The sequence below is a fragment of the Canis aureus genome, chromosome 16, assembly GCF_053574225.1.
Source record: "Canis aureus isolate CA01 chromosome 16, VMU_Caureus_v.1.0, whole genome shotgun sequence".
In the NCBI taxonomy this organism is placed as follows: domain Eukaryota; kingdom Metazoa; phylum Chordata; class Mammalia; order Carnivora; family Canidae; genus Canis; species Canis aureus.
In genome coordinates, this window is record NC_135626.1 from 36,267,146 (window position 1) to 36,287,092 (window position 19,947).

Genomic DNA, 19,947 nt, shown 5'->3' on the forward strand with positions numbered 1-19,947 from the left:
ACAAAAAAAAATGTTTCTAGAGCTAATAAAAGATATGAGCAAGGTCACAGGATACAAGTGAAATATACACCAACCAGATGATCCAGCAATTCCACTCCTAGGTATTTTCCCAAGAGAAATGAAAACATCTGTCTACATGAAGACTGGTAGTGAATGTTTATGGCAGCTTTGTTCGTAATAGCCCCAAACTGGAAACAACCCCAATGTCCAACAGTTGGTGAATCAATCAATAAATTGCTGTGCTTCTATTACAAAAAAAAAAAGGAGGGGGGGAATAAATACACTCCATGATAAAAGGAAACCAATTACCGAAACACAAAATATAGTTAAATTTCATTTTTTTAATCTTTTTTTAAAAGATTTTATTTATTTATTCATGAGAAACACACACAGAGAGAGAGAGAGAGGCAGAGACACAGGCAGAGGAAGAAGCAGGCTCCATGCAGGGAGCCCAATGTGGGACACGATCCTGATCCCGGGACTCCAGGATCACGTCCTGGGCTGAAGGCAGGCATTAAACCACTGAGCCACGCAGGGATCCCCTAGTTAAATTTCAAAAGCATTATGCAAAGTAAGAGAAAAACGGGCAAAAACATTCTCACAGGATTCCCTCTACAGGAAATTCTAGGAAAATCAAGACAATGGTGACAACAGGGTCATAGATGACCTGGGTCTGGGGATGGGTGGGGAGGAGATTGACAGCAAAAGTGCACCAGGACACTTTTTGTGGTGATAGAGATGTTCTATATTATGATGGTGGTAGTAGTTACACAGATGTACGCATTTGTTAAAAAGCATTGGATGATACACCTTAAAATAGTGAATTTTATTACATATAAATTATACCTCAATAAAGCTGACCTCTTCCAAAAGAAAACCTCCAAAAGGGGATCCCTGGGTGTCTCAGCAGTTCAGTGCCTGCCTTTGGCCCAGGGCGGGATCCTGGAATCCTGGGATCAAGTCCTGTGTTGGACTCCTGGCATGGAGCCTGCTTCTCCTTCTGCCTGTGTCTCTGCCTCTCTCTCTCTTTCTCTATGTCTATCATGAATAAATAAATAAAATCTTAAAAAAAAAAACCTCCAAAAAAAAAAAAAAAAGTGGGCAGCCTGGGTGTCTCAGTGGTTTAACGCTGCCTTCAGCCCAGGGCATGATCCTGGAGTCCTGGGATCAAGTCCCACGTTGGGCTCCCTGCATGGAGCCTACTTCTTCTGCCTGTGTCTTTGCCTCTCTCTCTCTCTGTGTGTGTTTCTCATGAATAAATAAATAAAAATTTTTTTTTAAAGATTTAAAAAGGGCCAAAGGCAGGTGCTAAATCGCTGAGCCACCTGGGGATCCCCAATAAATAAAATCTTTTAAAAAAAAGTTCTATGGGGATCCTTGGGTGGCGCAGCGGTTTAGCGCCTGCCTTTGGCCCAGGGCGCGATCCTGGAGATCCAGGATCAAGATCGAATCCCACGTCGGGCTCCTGGTGCATGGAGCCTGCTTCTCCCTCTGCCTGTGTCTCTGCCTCTCTCTCTCGCTCTCTCTCTCTTTGTGACTATCATAAAAAAAAAAAAAAGTTCTATGAATCTAAGTATCTGCAGTCCAGACTAAAATAACCTATTCTATTTTTAGTATATGTGCTGCCAAAGCGAGCACAAAATAACCTATTCTAAAGACAGTTTTACAGAATGACAGAAAATTATTCTCTAATTAGCCTGGATATACTACTTCAGGATCCTTTCAATAGTTGTCCTCTGCCAGAAACACTCCTGCTTTCCATGCTTCTCCAAGATAACTCTTTATCTTATTTTTCAGATCTTAGTTTCAGCATCACATCCTTATAGACAACTTCCTTGGACCACTTTCAAATTATGTTCCTTCATTATTCTCTATCATAGCACCCAGTTCCTTGTATTCTTCAAGTACTTTATATGAATTAGAAATTAAATGCTGGCTTCTAGGTTAATAAATTTATTTGACAGAATATAGTTTCATGAGGTCAAGAACTGTTGATTTTTGTTCAACAAAACAAAAGGCCATTTTCACCATGACTGGCAGTTAAAGGGTTAAAGATTAGTATTTACCAAAAAATTAAGAGCTCTCATTAAGTGACAATGAAAAGGCCAATGATAAAAATGAGCTAAAGTTTTGAGGCACCTGGCTGGCTCATTCGGTGGGGCATATGACTCTTGATCTCAGGGTTGTGAGTTTGATTCCCATGTTGGGTGTAGAGAGTACATAAAAATAAAATCTTAAAAAAATAAATAAAATGAGCTAAGGTTTTAAATGAGCCCTTTATAGAAGAGCCAATAATCACAGGGAAAGATGACCAAGCCTGTGAACAAACATGCACTCTCACACTATATATATCTCAGGTATATTAAAGGCTTACATTTTTTATTTTTTTAAATATTTTTTTTATTAAAAAATATTTATTTATTTATGTATGATAGTCACAGAGAGAGAGAGAGAGAGGCAGAGACAAAGGCAGAGGGAGAAGCAGGCTCCATGCACCGGGAGCCCGATGTGGGATTCGATCCCGGGTCTCCAGGATCACGCCCTGGGCCAAAGGCAGGCGCTAAACCGCTGCGCCACCCAGGGATCCCCTAAAGGCTTACATTTTAAAAAAAAAATAAGGAAAAACAACATTTAGGTGTCGTGGTAGACAGATTAATCCCCCACACCCACCCCACCAAAGATATCCTTACCCTAATTCCTGGAATCTGTAAGTATGTTACCTTATACAGCAAAAGGGCTTTGTAGATAAAGACCTGGAGAAGGGGAGATTATCCTGGATTATCTGGGTGGGACTAATCTAATCATGTGGATCTTTAAAACTGGAGAAACTTTCCTGGCCAAACTAGAGAAATGAGACCTCAGAAGAATGAAAAGAAATTTGAAGCACTAGGAGGACTTGACAGGCCATTGCTGGCTTTGAAGGTGGAGGAGAGACAAGTGAGAAATGTGGGTGACCGCTAGATGCTGAGAACAGCCCTCTATTAGCCGCTAGAGATCAGGGGTCCTGCAGTGTAAGAAGGCTTACATTCTGCCAACAACCAGAAAGAGCAAGGAAACAGATCCTCCCTTAGAGCCTCCAGAAAGGAACACAGTCCTTCCAATTCCTTGATTTCAGCCCAGTGAAACCTGTGTGTGACTTTTAATCTACAAATTGTAAAATGACAGATTTCTTATAGTTACTTGTGGTGGCAATATGAACACTTTGGGTCAAGGAGAACTTTCTAAAGAAAGCCAGATACAAAAAAAAAAAAAAAAGGAAAGAAAGAAAGAAAGAAAGAAAGAAAGAAAGAAAGAAAGAAAGAAAAAAGAAAAAAAGAAAGCCAAAAAAAAAAGAAAGCCAGATACCCCAAATTTCTATTTAAAAAAGATAAAGATCTTTGATCTTATTTTAAAAACATATGGAAAACATACCATAAACAAAATTGATAGAAAACTGGGAGAAATGTTTGCAATGGAAATAACTTACAAACTTAGTACAAAGAGGGGGAAAGGTGTTATTTTTTTAAAAAAAGATTTTATTTATATTTATTTTAGCAAGAGAAAGAGTATGCAAGTGGGGAAGACTTTCACAGAGGAGAATATAGGAATGGCTTAGAGAACATTCACAGAGGAAGATATAGGAATGGCCAATAAATATATGAAAAAGTGCTCAACTTCACTCATCTCCAAAGAAATGCACATTAAAACTACAAAGAGATACCACCTCACACCTACCAGAATGACTGCTATTAAAAATAAACAGAAAAATTACAGGTGTTGGTGAGATGTGGAGAGATTGGAATTCTTATGTGCTGTCCATAGGAATGTAAAATGGCACAGCCATTGTGGAAAACAGTATACAGGTTCCACCAAAAGTTAAAAATAGAATTACCATATGACCCAGCAATCCCATATCTGGGTATAGACCCAAAAGACTTGAAAGCAGTTGGGGTGTCTGGCTGGCTCAGTTGGTAGAGCATGTGACTCTTGATCTTGGGGTTGTGAGTTTGAGCCCCACATTAGGTGTACAGTTACTGTAAAAAGATCTTTAAAAAAAAGATTTGAAAGCAGGATCTTGAAAATCTGTTTGCACACTATATTCACTGCAGTGTTATTTACAGTAGTCAAGAGGTAAAGGGAACCCAATGTCCATCGACAGATCAATGAATAAAAAAAATGTGGTATACACAGCAATGGCATATTATTCAGCCTTAAATAATAGGGAAATCTTATCACATGCTGCAAAATGGATGAACCTTGAGGATATTATGCTAAGTGAAATAAGGTAGTCATAACAAGACAAATATTGTATGAGTCAACTTATAGGAGATATCTAAAGTAGTCAACCTTATAGAAACAGAAAGTAGATGTCCTTGCCAAAGGCTGGAGGAAATGGGAGAAGGAGGAATTGTTGCTTAGTGGGCATAGAGTCAGTTTTGCAGACGAAAAAGTTCTAGAGATCTGTTATACAATGATGTGAATATAGTTAACTATTGAACTGTCCACCTTAAACGGTTATGATGGGAAGCTTTGTTTTAATCACAATTTTTTAAACACACCCACACACACGTTGGAACATCACCATAATGATTAAAATGAACAAGATAGACAACGCCAGGTGTTAGAAAGTACGTGAGCAACTAGCTCTCTCATACATTGCTGGTGGGAGTGTCAAATGGTCAACCACTTTAGAAAACTGTCAGTATCTAGCATACTATTCCTATCCCATGGCAAAGCATTTCCAATCCTGAGTCTCTAAGTGCAGCCCCAAACTGGGAACAAGCCAAACATCCACCAAGAGAAGAATGGATAAATATATTGGGACATATCCATACAAGGGAATATGACACTAAATGGAGTATGGCGATAAATAGAATGAACTACTGTAGCATACGGCAACACGTACGATTCCCATACACATAATCCTGAGCTCATGAAGCCAAACACAAAAGAATACATAACATTATTACATTATATATCTTTTAAGGACAGACAAAACTAATCTATGGTGAGAGAAGACAGAGTTATGGTTACTTCTGGAGGTTATGAACTAAGAGATTTTTTCATTGGAAGGAATTATAAGGGAGACTTCTGGCAGGCTGGAAATATCTTGACCTAAGTGGTGATTATATACATGTGTACATATGCAAAATACATTGAGCCATACAGTTAATATCAGCACCCTTTGCTGCATTCATACTATAATAAATAGAAAGTACAGAAAAGGAAAATAGAAAAATAGTCATGGAAGCAAAATTTAACTTTACTATTATTTCCATATTTGTGATTAATGAATATAGAATGGCTACAGAATAAAATCACCATGCGGATATGTTTTGGTCTCCACAGTGAAAGTTCACCAGAACCTGCAAACCAGAGGAGGATGAAGAGGCAAAGCATCAATCACCCAGCCTGCTCCTGCAGATTCAGAGGAAACTAAAACCTGGAGAGGGGGTGGGGCTGAAGTTCCAGGGTAAGAGCAGGGGAGCCGGGCCTAGAACTCAGATCTCAGACACACCCCACCCCCATCCTGGACAGCCATTTGCAGGAAAGGGCTGGATTACCAGTAGGTCCCCAGCCTTTTGCTGGCTGAGGAGGAAGGTCTCAGATCTGAGGCCAAATAACTCCTGGAGACCAGCCAGCTGGGCTGTTTTGTGGCCCTTCCACGAGTGCAGGTAAGTTGGGATCTCTATCTGGTCTTGGAGAGAAAGAGAAAAGCCTGTGGTTTCAGGATGCCATTCTAGTAACCAGAAGGGCAAAGACGCAAAGAGATCCTAAGGGTTGGGATGGAAAGTGAAACTTCCAAGTTCTTCCTTTGACCTTGGCCAAGGTCGTTCCCTTTGGCCTCACTTGTCCTTATCATCTAATGAGGGGAGAATCTCATTTAAGGCCCAGCGAACAGAAGAAAGGAACAGTTGGTAGGGCAGCCCTCAGCCTGGTGCTGTCCCCTAGGCGGGACCGAGCCCCAGATAGGCGGGGCACCGGGAAGGGAGCGCGGGAAGCGCCTGGCGCTGCGCTGCATCCAGCCGGAGATGGGCTGCAACAGGGTGAGGGTCTGGGGGAGGGGGACGGAGGAGGGCCCGGGTTCTGCGTCCTCTACGTGGATCGGTCGCCTCCAGCCAAGGGTCTGCACGCCCCCTCCTCTTCTTAGACTCCTCTGGCCTTGCCCCTCCCTCTCACATTCCCAACTCCCAAGGACAACTTGTCGCTTCAGAAACCCTCGGGGCTTCTTTCTGTCCCCCAGACTCTTTCTCCCCTACTTCTTTTGTCTATGTCTGCATTTGACGGCTTCTCTGGGAAGCGATCCCCGCATCTCCTTCTCTCTTGTCCGTTCTCTCTCTCTCTCTCTCTCTCTCTCTCACACACACACACACACACACACACACACACACACACACGAGTCTCTCTGTCTGCCGGCCATCTCGGCGCCTTTCCTCCGCGGCTTTGGCCTTTCCCCACGCCGCGCAAGGCCCACTCTTGGAACCGCCGCGCGGTCATCCGACGGCGCCCCAGGAAGGGGGCAGGTGAGATTGGCGGGGGCCCCGCCCGGGCGGCGCGGAGGACGGTGGCGCCCGCGCCAATGCGCCCCCTCGGCCCTGTCCTCGCCCCTGTCGCCCCCTCGCCGGCTCCAGGGGGATAGAGGACGCACGAGCCTCCTTGCACCCGGGCGCCCCAGACCTAGACTCTGCGCCCAGAGGCCTCACGGGCGGGGGGCGGCAGCCCGAAGCCGCCGAGCCCTGGGCCCCGGCGTCGGCACCTGGGTCCCTAGCTCTGGCGCGCCCAAAGCCCGGGTCGCTGCAGCCTCTGAAGACGCGCGGAGGACGGCGCGGTTCGGAGAGGTAGGTGAGACACTCCCCGCCCGGCCTCCGCTCGCCGCCGGAGGCCGCGACCACGCAGCTCAAAGCGAGGCGCAGAAGACCCCTCTGGGGTCCAGCAGTCCCCGGCCGCGCTGTGAGGCCAGCGCGGGCCACCCCGGGCCGCCGGTTAACCTTGGGCTCCGGACGGACCCAGCCTCCCGGGTGGGGCCTCCCGGGACCAGAGCGCAAAGCCTTGACCTCCCGCCCCGCTCGCGCTGGACTCCTGCTCCTAGCCGAGGAGTGTGAGAGGCCGAGGCTCGCCTCCCGTCGCTTCCCCGCAGCCCTGGCTCCCCACAGCCGCGGGCTGAGCGTCTCCGCAGCCTCGGGCCCTCTCCGCCGGGTCTCCCCCTTGCAACTCCAGATTCCAAGCGGATGTAGCCAGAGAGACCGGGCTGTGCGTCCCGAATGGCCTCGCGGGTGGGGGTAGCTTGGAAAGGGAAATGCTATTCTTTCTCCGTGGAAATTAGAAATTGGCCTGGAACTCTGGGTCCAGACGGGAGCACCAGGCCCCCCGGGGGGTAGAATCAGCTCTCTCTCTAGGAGTCCCCTGCAAGGGATGGAGGGAGACTGCTAGGAGGAGTCTCTTCCTTCTGATGGCTTTTCCCTGCTGCAAGGGAATCCAGGTTTCCTTGCCCTCTGGATTGTGCTGGGGCTGGGGTGGCCTCCTGCCTAGGAAAGCATGTATCCAAATCTGCAGGGATGCCTGGGCCGCCATCTTACTTGAAACTCACACTCCCGAAAATGATGCCTGTGCATTTTGGTAGAGGATTTGGTTGTTCATGGTAAGGAGCAAAAGGAGGGAAAGGACCTCAATCTGTATGGACTGGTTCAGGGGCACCTATGTGCTGTTGAAAAGGCGTGCAGAGAGAAGTAGACATAAAGGGGTATGCAGTATTGTGGGGTCTCTCAGGAATTAGTAAACCTCAAGAATCAGTGGGAATTCCTGTATCAGGGCAGCTGTGCCTTTCCCAGTATTTAAGCACCCGGTAAAGATTGAGGATTGGTTAAAAAAAAAAAAAAAAACATGCAAAAGAGACAGAAAATTATGTGCTCCCAGTTGTGCTCAATAATAAGGTTCCAGGTGGGAAATTCACATTTTCACCTGTATACACCCCCTCTTCCAAATTAGACCAGTGCATGGTATATTTCACATATTCCACGTATGCTAAATGTGGAAACATACAGCACAGTACAAGCATGATGACCCATAATGGAATGGAGGTGTTCCCTGAGTGAAAGTTCACATTTCTCAGTGTATTTCTCTCACCCTTGAAGGAAGAGAGTCTGGGGCTTTTTCTGATCTGATCTTCCCTGCAAATCCTCTTTGGAGCTGCAGCGCCTCCCTTTCCCTAGAGTCTAGAGCACTTGGTTTCAAGTCCAGCGAGGCCTCCTCACTACCCCAGTCCAGGAGGGGTGAAACCCCCTTCCACTCCCAACCACAACACCATAGACTCCCCAGGAAGTGCATTACCCTACCTCTGCCGTGGTTTAGAACCACCACCCCAACACAAACATACATGTGCACACTGCCTCAGAAGAAACACAAGGAAAGGCTTTACTAACCCCAGGCAAGGCACTATGGGAGACCTCAGAGGCCCCTAAGGGGAGCCCCTCACTCTTCTACACTGCAATTTGGGAGACTCAGACCATCCTGAGCAGACGGTTGGCACTTTTGACTTCTCACTGCCTTGGAAGCCACTGACCTCATGATTGGAGCATCTGTTAAGCTGGGAACTTAGTCTCCTGCCCACTCTGTCTCCAACTCCTCTTCCTGGCCTGATTAAAACAAATATTAGTATTCAGATGCTGTTGGTTTAGAAAGAGAGGTAGATTTTTTTAATCTATTGGAATTATCTCCCTCACTTTCTCCTCCCTCATTGCTTACTCTCTGACTCTTAGGTTTTGTTTTCTCTTCCTCTCCAAACACAGAAAGACAGAAAATCCATGACTCTTCTGGGCTTGGGGAGAAGGGATGGAGAGAGAAAGGAGAGAATTTTTGACCCATCCAGTCAGCACCAAGAACTGTGATTGGAGGTGCCAAGTTGTCATTGTAGACCTTGCTGTCCAATGCTTAGACGTAGTTTGATTCTGCAGCCCCCATACCCCAAGATCCAATGGCACCATCTTCCTTAAGAGGAACTAAGGATGTGAGACTAATGCAGTTTTCAAAAACAGGAAGAAGAGAAAATGCTCTAGTTATTTGGGTGGCCAGATGTGGAGGCACATCTGGCAGTGTGGAGGCAGTGTGTAGCTTGGGCAGGTCTGGGCTCACAGAAAAATAAATGAGTCCTCAGTGCTAACCGGGTCGAGGCCAGGCCTGCCACCGAATGAGCCTTGGCCAGGGTAGGCTTGGCCCTGACCTGGTGGGCAGGAGACCCTAGGTTGTTCACCAGGTGGAGGTGGTGGGGAGGGGGGTTGCTGGAGATCCCCGTCCCTTTCCTCCTGCCTGGCTGCCCTACTGGCCCTAGAGCCCAGTCAAAAATCAGGAACAACTGAAAAGGAAAAACAAAACAAAACAAAAAAAATCCTAAAAACATCCAGATTTGCAATCTACTTAGACATCCAGACCCATCTTGCAAACAACGGAGAAAATTTTCTCCTTGGTTGACTTGCACCTTTCCACTCTCCAATTTGGTAATACATACATAGGGTCAGCTTGAGGTTTCAGGTTTTGAGGTTCAGAGCTCAGTCTCTAGGGAGCTAGGCTTCAGGGTCTGTGACCTCTCACCTTTTCCTATGTTCCCCCTGCCTCCTTCCCCTCCCAGACCTTCTCAGAACATGACTAAGGGCTTTGTGTAGAGCCATGAAATCCCACAATTTCAGAGGATTTCACACTCCTTGAATGCCAGGTTAAGAATTCCTATTTGGATTGATCAGAGGAGTCTGTGCCTGGAAAATGTTGAGACCAAATATGGTCATTAATGTAGGTTTTCACTTTTTTTCCCCTTGGGCTGATACCTCACTGCTTACTAGGTGGATCTCCACCTGCAGAAGCCCCCAAGAGGCTCTCTTCTCCCCACCACTGTCTGTAACCCACTAGGATCTGAAAAGTTGCCCAAATCTCAACTCCTTCTTCCTCAGGAAGATGCCAGAGTGGCTACCTCAGCCCACTTTCCATCCTTGCCCTACCTCCATCCTCAACCCCAGTTGCAGGAATAACACCCTTTATCTTGCAGGGATAATTAAGGCCAAAGAGCCCCATCCTCATCACATCCCATCTGGGGGCTCCCTGAGGTGCCCGGTTTCAGTCCTCTGCCTTTGAAGTACAGCCGGGCAGCTGTCCAAGGCTGAATCTTGGCTTGAGTGGAAGTGAGGATTTAGTCCAAAATAACCTGGATATTAACTAATCATAATGAGAAAAATAACCACAAACTTCTTAGCCTCCACTATCCAACGGATTTTTTTTTCCCCTTAAACTACGGCCAAGGCCCCCGACTCGCCAGCACCGGTCAGATTGCCCCAAACTCTTTTATGGCGAGAGAAGTCAATACCCAAAGACTTTGTCCTTTAAAACAGTGTAAGAGGGAGAGGAGCCAAATCGCTACTTACCTCTTGCTCAGCGGTTGCGCTCCCAGGCCTCGGGGACCTCCCGGCTCTGAGGTGAAGCGGACGGAGTGAGGCCCCTCGCAGCCACCTTCTCCCTCCACGGCTCCTCCTCCTGCAGACTGAGGTGTCCCTGCCTCGCGACTCCTGCTGCAGCTCCCGGGAGAGACCGCGTCACCGCCCTCTGCCGTGGGACCAGGTCTTGGGGGGGGGGGGTTCCGGGGGTTCCGGACAGTCGCCTCTCCGTGCGAGGGATTTGTGACAGCAGCGCCCCTCGGTCCCCCAAATCCAAACATTGCTGGGAGCTGTGCGGAACGTCCCCAAGTCCCGTGCAAGGTTCCCTTGCGCTGGGCCAGCAGCGCAGCGGTCCCCGACGGCACGCACCCCGCAGTGCTCGGTTGGGGATCACCTCCCGGCGGGGCGCGGAGCGAAGGTCTCAGGGCCGGCTCCGCGACGGCCTCCCCGCGGCGGGCAGGAGGACCGGGAGGTCGCCGGGCAGGTTGGCGGCCGCACGCAGTGGCCGCAGTCGCCGCGGAGACTCGGCGCGCCGCCCGCCCCAGCCGCCGCCGCCAGCCCAGTAGCAGTCTGGCGCCGCAGGGGTGGGATCTGCAAGCCTGGGACGGCCCGGCTCCGAGCCCGGGGCCTCCCGAGGCGGGAACCTGGCGGAGGGATTAGAAAGGAGGCGTTCAAACCCGCCCAGGCGTCCGGAAGCGGCAATAAAGGGGCGAAGGGAGGTCGCAATCACACAGGTGCCCCCTCGGACGCCGCAACGCCAAGGGCCGGCGGACTCCCGGCGTCTGCGGTCTCCCGAGGAGATGGGGTCGGGTGGGGGCTCCGGCCGGCCACCCGCGGCTGTGCAGGCTGACCCAGCGCCTCGCCTCAACCGGGATCTTGGCGCGCGGGGACCCGCAGAGGCTGCGACAGGGCGCGCTTTCCGAGGGAGCGTCTTGCCGCTCTTCTGCCCCGGGGGCGAGTGGGTCCTGGGATCGGCCACCCCGCGCACCCAGAGTTCATTTGCTCCCTCCGGCCTACGGCGCCTGCACCACTTGCCCCCATTCCCGGCCCCGGATTTCTCCTCCTGGATGCGCCCTTCCTCCCCACAGTTAACTAACGATCTAGCGAAACCCCGCCAGGTCCACCTCTATCCTCCCGAACCGGCTAATTAACCAGAGAGCCTTAAGGAGACCAAGGAGTCCTCAATGGGCAGTTTGGAACGAGGGGGCGCTGGCGGAGTCATTAACCTCCCGGTAAAGATGGGTAAAGGAGACGCGCCTGGCTGCCTCGCGGCCCCCGTGGGCCCTTCTCAGCACGCGGGTTTGCCGGCTCCACCTGCCCCCGCGCTCCGGCTCCCGGCTCCTGTCTGGCTCCCTCTTTGTCATTCTCTTTAGCTGCTTTCAGCGGCCCCTTTCTTTGTGTCTGCTTCTGTCTACCTGTTGACGGCCTCTCCCTCCCCTACCGCGCCCAACCCGAGGCCAAGAGAACTTTAAGGTCATGGCTAGCGGCCCGGCTGGCCGTCTAGGCTCCCGGGTCTCAGACTCGGCCCCTGGGCCCTGGCTGGGATCCAGGGAGCTAGAGATCCATCCGTGGATCTCCGCAGCGAGCGAGTCCTTTCCGAGGGAAAAACGGATGCTGAAACTTTCAGTTCCTTTTCCGTATGGGCCAACTCGGGGCAAGGCCACAAATGGCAGAAGATCCAGGCCCCAGTGGAGAAAAAGCTCCATGTCATTTTCAATTAGAGCCCCAGAGACCTTGCTCACTCCTCTGCGCGGGCAAGGGTGCAACGAGGTCAGGATGGGTTTGTGGGCCCACCTGTCTCTGTCCTGGAGCGCCCAGTACCTGTGAGCAGGTGCCCGTTTTTCTGGTGCAGGCCAGGTGACAGTATTCACCAGACCTTATGATATAATTGTTCGTCTTCTCTTTTAATTTTTCCTGTCAGATGCCCAAGTCTATTTCACTGCCTCCCTCTGCGTCACATTTGAGGTATTTGTATGTGAATGGTGGGTGAAAGGTTCTTAACTCTTCACTCAACTGATACTTTAAAATACTGATGAAAACTATTGATTCTTTCCGGAGGGCGGGGGGATACTTTTGTAGTACTCACCAAATCCCACAATTTCAGAGGATTTCAGACCCCTTGGACCCCAGGTTAAGAACTCCTATTTGGATTGGTTAAAGAAGCTGATGTCTGGAAAATGCTGAGACCAAATATGGTCAGTTAATACAGGTCTTCACTTTTTTGCCTGTAGCTGATACCTTGGTGTTTACCAGGTCAACCTTCGTCTTTAAAAACATCCAAGCAGCAGTGTCCCTCTCTCCACCTCTACCTGCATGCGGGGCCTGGGTTCCCAGTGGGAATCGGTTTTTCCTCTTTCCCTGAACAGGGTCTCGAGCTTTGCTGGGGAAAACTGATCATGGACTGGTCCAGGGTGGGACCAGCTGCTAGAAAGAAGTGGGACTTGGGCAGCCTCCCAGGAAATAAAAAAATAAGTACTGAAACATCTGGAAAGGGAAGGCTATCTGGTGACAACCCCCTAGGTAATGCTGTCTGAGGGCCAAGCAAATAGGGATCAAGCAGTGGAATGTTCTTTTTTGTTCCTTATTAATCTACTTATTCAGTTTCCTCAGAGACCCCAACTCATTGTGGGACTGAGGGTTTAGCCAGGGTTAGAGGCTGGGGATTCCAAACTGTGGGTTGAGAGGGGAAGGACTTGCTCCTAAAAGTTTTTGTAATTTTGTTAGTAAGGAGCCAAGCACATCAGGTAGCCTCTGCCAAACCTGGAGGACCTCTAGTTTCACCCAGTCTGTGTGTTGTGGCTTCTTTAGACTCTTCATCCGCAGCCTAGTAACAGCTCTCCAGCCTTCTCCCTACCTGTGACCTGACCAAGCTGGAACTCCCTGAAGAAAGTCAGATTTCATTGAGGTCTGGGAAGTGAGCAAAATTCCTTCTTCTAGGAGGACTACCTACATTCAGACAAATTAAGGGAACTGGAAATTGGGATGCCTGGGTGGCTCAGCGGTTGAGTGCCTGCCTTTGGCTCAGGGAATGATCCTGGAGTCCTGGGATTGAGTCCCGCGTTAGGCTCCCAGGATGGAGCCTGCTTCTCCCTCTGCCTGTGTCTCTGCCTCTCTCTGTGTGTCTCTCATGAATAAATAAATAAAATCTTAAAAAAAAAAAGGAAGAGGAAATTATCCAGCTTATCACACACACACACACCCTAACACACACAGACACCACAAAACCCAGCCCCTCCAGGTTAGACCTCAATTGCCTACATATTTCAAGCAAATGCTTTTTGGGGAAGGAAAGACTCCAACCCATTGCTAGTTGTCTTTCTCTGGGCTGACACAACCACCACCTACCAGCCCCCACAGTTCTGGGCTGTAACAAGAAGCCAATGGCTGGCTAATAGTATTCAGACCCCTGCCTGAAAATAAAAAGGAAAAATAAACAATTTTCTGCTTGGGACAACTTAAACTGAATAATTCAGGCTGGGAACACCTGACCTAAATGCTTTTAATCAGAGCAGAAGAAATATATGCCCATTTGTTCCCTACTTTACTAATTAAAAAAAAAAAAGCTAATTGGTGTTCTCAGGAACCTCCGACTGAGGGTCAGGAGCCTCAAGCCATCTCTCCACCCCTTCTCAATTCCCTGTGCCCCACCCCTCCCCCCACAAGGCCATCCCCACCGTGGAGTTGGCCTCTTTCAGACAGACAATGGGAGGGGGGTGCCCTCAGACCATCTGGCCCCGCCCCTGCACCAGAACTTTGGCCCTGAAAAAGCAGTGCTGTCATTGGCCAGAAGTTCTCACCCAGCAGGGTCTTCCCCCTTCTGGGATCCCTGGACTAGTTTCTGGGAGCAGAGACCTCTCACTGGCTGCAAGTCAGCACTGCTAACTAGGGGGGTGCAGCTCCCGCTGGAGCCCCAGAGCTTAGCTCAGTGCTAGGCACACAGTAGACACTCAGGAGATGTTTGTGGAATTCAGAATGAGAGTTCCCACCAGGCAAAGGTCTGTGATTTGTCTGGGGAGTCTCTGAGGCTGATGCATGGAGAACCCCAAAGCTTCCTGATGCCCAGGAAATGAGCAAGCTCTAGTTTTTAAAAAGTATTTCTCAGATATTCTGCTTTAATTCCAGCTCTCTGGGTCCCCTTTTTCCACCCATTCTCTAAAGCAGGATCTTGCTCACTCCAGCAAAAGGAAAATGCTCATTGAGAAGCTGAATGAGAATATGCCACCACTTCCCAGACCTTTCCCCCACCAGATCCAGATACTTCAGGCTAAAGGGAGTTTGAACCTGAAATGAGCCAGATAATTGCCCCAATTCTCTGCTCCTTATTGAAGAGGTAGTTACAGGCCAAGGGGTTCAAGGGGCCTCACTTTTATGGACATTGCTCTAAGTCAAAAGAATACATTATACATATACAGGCTGAGAACATACCCTCCAACCTAGACTAGCTCTCTGAGAACAAAGCAGGCTTCCTCCTCCCCCCCTTCCCTCCTCCCCCCTCCCTTGTTCCCTCCTTTTCTCTTATTATTAATAGGTATTATTTACTAAATACTCCCTGTTCACCAGGCACTGTGCTAAATCCTAGACACATTGTACATTAATCAATCCTTACAACAACCCTAAGAGTTAAGATATCCAGATTTTGCAGATGCACAAACTGAGTCTCCTTATCCCAGCATAAAGCCTGTGTGTGTGTGTGTGTGTGTGTGTGTGTGATATGTTGATATGATACCAGCAGATCTGAATGTTCAAGTGGTATAAGGGGGATGGAAATAAAGAAAATTGACAATGAGAAGATCTTAAAGTTTTTGAAATATGGAATGTTTTAACAGAAAGCAGATAGTTTCTCCTGCCCTAAAGTGAACAAAGAAGTGATGCAATTAACTGGCTAATTCCCAGCCCCAAATGCTTTCCCTGGAAATGGGCGGATAATGAGGCCGACAGTATGTTCGCAGTTGAATTCGCCTGATGTTGCTCCATTTCTCCCCCTAACTTTTGCGAATCAATTGGGCAATCACAGTGAGACGCACAGACGCCTCCCGGACGCTCGCATACTGGCACGCGCACGCACACGCACAAGATTGCTGACACACACAGACCCAAATTTATCCTGCCTCTGGAGTCTTTTATGATTCAGCCTCGGGAATGAAAATAGAGTTTGGCGAGGAATAATGTGCCCGAGGCTTGCTAGGGCGCAGCTGCTCCAGATGTGCTCTCAGTAATTAGGCGTCCAGAGAACCCCTGCCCGGAGGGGAAGGCGCGTCTCCCGGGGCGGGCGGAGGACCTGAGCCTTGGGCGGCGCTGCGCCCCTAGTCTGCCCCGTGGTGGGCGCGTGCCCTTTGCTGCCCTGGGCCCTGGGGGCCCCCTGGCTCCTCTTCTTCCCTTCCTTCCCCGCAGGGGGTTCTCGGGGACCACTGTCCTAAGAGGAACTTTGGAGAGATGTGTTCAAGAAGGCCTCACAGTATAAAATGGCATCTCTGCCTTGGCAGAAGTAGAGGGACCCCAGTTTTTCCTACCCTGTGCTTCTCAGGTTCTGGGCGTCTCTGAGCTTAGACTCATAGGGACTGGGTCCCCGAGTAAGGCTTCTTTTTCCCACCTGTACTTTGGCCTCCTTTCCTATAATTCGACTGGCCATTTGAACCAAGGAGAGTGACGTTACTGTCTGCCCCAAAGGCCTGCCTCCTTTGGGTTTATGGGCCAGTTGTCTATTCTGCACCTTCTCTTAGTCATCAGAGCCTCTTACAAAGTATTCAAACCTCACAATACCCCATCCAGTAGGTCGATTTTCATCCATACCTTGAAGGACTAAGGCACTTGCCCTCCATCAGGCACTTCTAGGGAGGTTATGAACACTGAGCTGGCCATGTCCTGGAAGGGAGGGTCTTGGCTCCCAGTCCTGTATGTAGATGGTCCTGCATCTGCTTCCAATTCCCTTATGTGCTCCTCCAAATCTTAAATCCAGAAAACCTCAAACTTCCAAACAGACAACCCCCAAAGTCTGCCTTTCTGGAAATGAATTTTGCCTACGAGGAATACATTTTTTGCTGGGGTGGTGCTAACGTGAGAACATTCGGTTCTCAGAGTAGAGGACGTGTCCTCCGGCTCTGCCTCACCATTTTAATAGCTGCTGTGATCTTGGGCTAACCACTTCAGGTCTCAGTGTCTTCGTCTGCATTATGGGCGGGTGGGGGCTAAGGATTCAGGCGCTGCCCTTGAGCAGGCCTCTGGCGAGATCACAGGCGCTGGGGCTATGGAAGGCTCCCCCCGAGCCCGGAATGAGTGAGGGTAGGGGGTGGGGAGCGGAGGGAGCCAGGAGGAGCTGCCGATTCCTTCCCCAGCCCTCACCGGTTTCCTCGTGTTTCTCTTGCTTGGCAGAGGGCGCCAAAGGCGACGCGCCGGCGGCCAGCTGGTGGCCAAGCCCAGCGCGTCTGCGAAGCCGCCGAATCACCACCGCGGGACCCAGAGCAGCGCGAGGACTCAACGCCAGGGCGCCGCCTAGAGGTCGGCCGCGGCCTCGGCTCCCCCGCCAGCGACAGCAGAGCGGCTTCCCCGTGGCGACCAGAAATCCGGGTCAGAAAAATCCAGCCTGGGTCTCAGGGATGCGGCTTCCGGCACCTCAGACTGCTCTGAAATCCACCCCTCCCGCATAAGGAACCGTAGGAAAGGAAACGGAAGAAGAAGGCCCAGACATATTTATTCTCCTTGTGACTCCAACTAAATGGAAGTGTGTGTGTGTTGGGGGGGGGGTCTCCATTTGGGTGTCTTTGAGAATCCTGGGTTCTGCATCTGAGTCTCTACTGCCTCCTCTCACCATTCAGTGGCCAGTCCCCTTCAATTATGCTAGAACTCCGCTTTATCTTCAAGGAGGGACAAAGTAGGGAAAAGTTGCCCCTAAATCTTACAGCATGCTCACCTACACTTTCTGAATAATTTGGAGATCGCCAGCTTTGGGGAGAGTATTCAGAAAACATCTTAAGGTGAAAAGAAACATTGCCTAAATGGCCTTTATTCACTGAGTGACCATCAGTTCAACTAGTGTCTGAGTGGCATTCAGGAGGGTGCCTGTTGGCACTAGCGCCTCTGTTGGTGGGTGTCTGTGCTGGGCATTGAAAGTTGACTCATTTGGGGCCAGGCCACCCCGGAATAAGAAGGCTGGCTGGCATCTATGGGAATGTATTTGAGGGTGCAGTTCAGCCTCATGCAGAGAGTTGTTTTTTAAATGCAGATCCATGGCTAGGGATCGGGGTAGGGAGAAGCTACAAAACCCTTGAAAAGTATATGCACGTCTTGCATGTGCACAGATCCATCTGTTCTGTGGCCGTGGCCTCTTCAGATTTTCTAGCATCCAAGACTCTAAAATGGTTCAATCCCCTTTCCTCGGCCCCGGGGAATCATGAGACCCAGGTCAGCAATGGGCAGGGAGCCGGCAAACAGACCTGCCCCCATTGCAGGCCTCTAGAGTGGGGCAGAGGGTGGGTAATAACAGTCTTGAATGGTGTGGAAACTACTGGCCTCCCAACCTAACAGCTCTCAGAGGCAAATCCTCAGAGGAGGGGTGACTGCTAGTAGCTGCCATCACAGTATTTTTTAATAAAAATAGAGCATGATAAAGAGTGAAATGAGGGAGTTTGGGCACATAATAAGGAGGGAGCTGGAGGTGCCTCCTCATGCATATCCTGGAATATGAATATTGGGATGGAAACAAGCTACTTCCTGTCTTCCAGCTGTTAATAAGCTCCCCCCTTCCTCCTCCTGGGGCAAGGAAGGACCCAGAGAGCACTACTCCCAACACGGACTGGCAGGGATAGAGTGGGGCTGCCTTTCAAAAAATTTTCAAACTGTAGACCATAGTATTTTCCCTACCCATGCCATTTTTTATAACTTTATTTTTTTAAATTTTCTTTCTTTCTTTCTTTCTTTCTTTCTTTCTTTCTTTCTTTCTTTCTTTCTTTCTTTCTTTCTTCTTTCTTTCTTTTCAAGTAATCCCTATGCCCAACGTGGGGCTCAAACTCACAACCCCGAGATAAGGAGTTGCATACTCTGTGGAATGAGCCAACCAGGTGCTCCCGTCTTTTTTTATCACTTTAAAAAGAAGTCGCCAGAAGTGGTTTTGGGGCCTTTTCTGGAATGAGGGTCCGGCGTGGAGCCAGCAGGTCACACAGGGCCACACCTGTGTCCATCTGGGAAGAAGGGGCTGTCAGTACACCAGACCCCCTCCAAGGTCTGCAGCCGGACCCAAGTCCTGGACCCAGCCCTGACTGAACCCGATTTCATCTTAGCCCTCCAACAACTCTTAGACCAGAATCCTTGGTATTTTTTTTGCTGAATAACCGTGAGGCATGATCGAATTCTTGGCTCTCCCACCCAGAAGTGTGCCTAAGCAGACCCCTCCAGGAGACAAAGTGAGCAGAAAATCAACTTCACACCCACTTATCTGGAGCCCGCAGTGAAAAGGGATTTTCCGTGGTCTGGATTCACCGCGGCCTGTCAGCGATTCCAAATCCGGATTCCACAAAGTTTAGTAAAAAACAAAAAACCAGAAGCAAAACAAAAACAACAACGAACGATCCAGTAGTGGAAAAGAACTATAGGGAGGGCAGTGGAAGTGCCAGGTAGTGGTTGTTTTTGTTTGACTCGGAGGCTTTGAAGGAGCCGGACAGGAGCCGGTGGCAGAGCTCGGGCGACGCCAGTTTGGACACGACTCGACGCTGGCCGTCACCTCCACTCTGGCCAAGACCGGCCTCTCGGTGTCTCTTCTGGGAGGCCCTGCCCTCGCTCAGCCCCTTTCAGGCCTTCTGAGCCTCTCTCCCCTTTGAGCAAGTACCTGGCAGTAAACGGGTGGGGCAGGGCAGAGGTCTGGCAGCTACAGACCGAGGAGGAGAAAATAAAAAACCCGCTTTCGGCGGAAAGATGCAAAGAACCGAGGCCACAGGGCGTGGCCGGCAGAGCCCCGGCTCCGGCGGGGAAGGACGGGGCGTCTGGCTCCGCGGTGGCGACGAGCCCCGAGCCCCGGGAGCCGAGGGGGCTGTGCGTGGGGCTCGGAGAACTGTCAGCCTAGACGGTGGCTGCCGTCCTGGCCGCCGCGCTGGGCGACTCCCCCGAGGAGGCGAGTCCCCGGCGGGCTCGGCCGAGGCAACGTCCCGGGGGCCGGCGGCCGAGGCGGCTTCTCCCCACGCGGACGCAGTCCGCTCGGGCGAAAGAAAGGGGCCGGGGCGCCTGCTTCGGCGGCTCGTAAATTTGTTTCCCTTTCCTTCAACCCGCCCCCCGGCCGTCTTTCTTTTCAGGACATGAGGGGATGTAAACCATTTGAAGTTCATCAACACGGTGAAGTTTTATTGTATTTCCGGTCCCCAAGATTTATACCCGGGAGGGGGAGCGGGCGGCCCGCAGACTCCCTCGCTCCCTCGGACTCCCCCGCCGGACACGTGGCCGCTCGGACCCTCGCCTCCGGGGCCAGGGCGGGAGGGAGCCGGGCCGGATGGCGACAGGCCGCTGGCTCCGCACCGCCCGCACCTGCCGCACCTTCCGACGGCCGCTCCCGCCCCGCGCCGCTGCCGCC

At 50.4% G+C, this 19,947-nt stretch overlaps 1 long non-coding RNA gene across 1 annotated transcript; it reads left to right on the forward strand.

The window, feature by feature from the left end:
* Positions 1-5,899: 5,899 nt before the first annotated feature.
* LOC144285325 (uncharacterized) lies at positions 5,900-19,708 on the forward strand. Its single transcript, XR_013353630.1, has 2 exons — positions 5,900-6,026; positions 16,764-19,708. It is a non-coding gene; the product is annotated as an uncharacterized LOC144285325 (long non-coding RNA).
* The last annotated feature ends 239 nt before the right edge of the window (positions 19,709-19,947 follow it).